This window comes from Asparagus officinalis, chromosome 4 (genome assembly GCF_001876935.1).
Source record: "Asparagus officinalis chromosome 4, Aspof.V1, whole genome shotgun sequence".
Classification (NCBI taxonomy): domain Eukaryota; kingdom Viridiplantae; phylum Streptophyta; class Magnoliopsida; order Asparagales; family Asparagaceae; genus Asparagus; species Asparagus officinalis.
Window position 1 is genome coordinate 38,550,815 of NC_033797.1, and position 2,700 is coordinate 38,553,514.

The window sequence follows — 2,700 nt, forward strand, 5'->3', positions numbered from 1 at the left end:
GTATAAATGATAAGGGCAGAAATCCCTATAATATTATAAGAGATGTATCTATAATGCGCCTTGTTTTTCTTGCGATTTTATAATGGAATCAAAGAGTTAGAGATAATTACCAGCCAGTTCTCTTACATCACAATAAATTTATGTATTGGACCTGAGGCCGCACATTTCTCCTTCAGATCTGTTTGTTTGTCTTAAATTTCTATTGACATGCATTATATCTTTGGGTTATCATAAAGGAAAGAAAATGAGAAAAATATATAAATGGAGATAAAAAAATATTTAGTTTGTTCGGCCATCATTTTATTGCTTTAGTTATAATACAATCCCTAAAATAAATTATAATACAAGCATACGCCACGCGCCAAAGAAACCGTCATCTTTTCATCTATTTTATTTTAAAATAAAAGAGGAGAAAGAAAGAGCTGACTATTCAAGAAAAAAACATGTGATGCTATAACTAAGGCTGGGCGTATTCGGTTCGGTTCGGTTTTAAGCCCAATCCGCATCCAATCCGAATTTTTCGGATTCTCAAAACTCTCATCTAGATCCAGATTTTCCCCCCTTCATCCGAATATTCGGCCCAACCGAAATTCAATTCGGTTCGGTTCGGTTTCGGTTTTGAACCGAATTAACTCCATTTCACAAAAATCTGGGTAAGTTTTAGTTATATCCAAAACTGAAAAGAAGCAATCAAAACTGTACTAAGCCACTTTATCAAATTGTATGATCTGAATATAACTAGCTTAATACACTAGGAGGACCATGTAATTATGTAGCCTTTTTTAGAGAAAGAACAATGTTTGGCAGGCACACACACCTTTTGATGATTTTCGTTAATTTTTAGCTGCCTTTTTCTCATCAAGAATTATCTTATATCCTTGACAGCCTATACTATAGGTTAATTTGATATCCAGCACCAGCAAGCTGTATTCATGTTATCACTGAAATTTGACCAAAACACTAAATTTATCCTTCAACCTCAACATCTTGTATTGATTTACGGAAATCTCACTTAACTATATCAGCGTACTCAAATATATGTTAGTATAAACTCCACCCCACAATTCTTAAATGCTAAACATTCAGCCATAAATTTTCTTCACACCCAAGGCTCATAGCTACTTTTTGTTTAAGAATTCGGTTCGGTTTTTTTTGGGTGGTTCAGGGGTTCAAACCGGATCCATACCGGTTTAATTCGGTTCGGGCGGTTTAGAGACTTCTTCTCATCCATTTAATTCGGTTCGGTTAACCGATCCGTTTTTTCGGGCGGTTTTTTCGGTTGAACCGGTTTGTTTCGGTTTTTGCCCACCCCTAGCTATAACAAGCTAGCAACGCATACATATGTGGCATCCTCACTCACGACAAAATCATAAATATCTTTGATAAATAGATTTCTACAATATATAATTAAATAAACTGAATACTCGAGTTCATGTCGACAGCGAGAATACCTAAATCTGTAATTAAACCACTTCAAATATCTCGCCAAATTGCAATTTGTCCCGAGCCCACGAGGAAGAGGGTGATATGTTAGCTTTTATAGAGAAGAAGAGTTTGGGTGGTTTAGTTTGGCCCCCCTGAGGGAGTATTTCTTTCTCTCTTTGCGTGTTCTATTCACAAAAAAGAGTTCAATTTATAGAGGCCTTTCGGCTAAAATTATCAGATTGGTATTCTAATTTGACCCTATTTTTGAATATGGTACTTATTTCTATTCTGACGTCAGTATGATATTTTAACTTGGAAATTTTATTTTTATTTTTTGAAAAATTTCTTTCATCATCTAGCCTATCAAAATTATTAAATTCACACTCCCATTCACCTTAAATCTCCTCAAATTCGAAAATTTTCACCATTTTACTCCATAAGATCCGCCTTCACTCTTTCTTTCTCTCTAATCAGTAGAGCCCCCTCTTTCTACTTTACACTCACCCAAATCAAATCTAAACTCTTATCCAATCCCAACAACCTTCATCCAAATTAATACCAATTTGGATGAAGGTTGTTGGGATTGGATTAGGATTTAATCTTGGGAAGGTTGAAAGAGAAAGAAGTGGCTCAAAAACGGATCTTATTAGTAAAGGGGTGGAAGAAATTTGAATTGGAGGAGGTTGAATAAGAGGGATTGTGTAGATTTAATATTTTTTATAGGTTCGGTGGATGTAATAAATTTCCCACGATTTGGGGAGCAGTTTAAGGGGGCGGTTACACCCCATTCAACCCCACTTAGGAGCAAATTAAGGGGACGGTTACACCCCTTAATCCCATATAAATAGGAATAAACTCAACTGAGTTCCGATCTTTGGATCTTGGAGTATCTTGGAGATCTAGAGATCGGTTTTTTTAGATCATCTTCTCGGCAGTAGATCATCTTTAAAGTTCTTAGAGCATTCCCTTAGCTTATTAACCGATTTTTCAGTTCAAATTAACTCTTTTTCAAGAGTTTAAACTCGCTCTGAGTTATAAACTCGTTCAGAGTTTTAAAACTTGCTTCGCAAGTTCTCCACAGTGTCAAATCGTGAGGAGAAGATATTGTTCCAGTGAAGTGAAACGTCAGATCGTCAACGGAGAGCAAACTCGACGCGAGCATTCGAGGGAGGCACTCCATACTTACCGTGAAGAACCCAGACTTAAACAAATGGGAGAATTCAGATCAATTCTCTTCTCTTTTGTAATCAGGAAATTCAAATTGTAATCAAGATT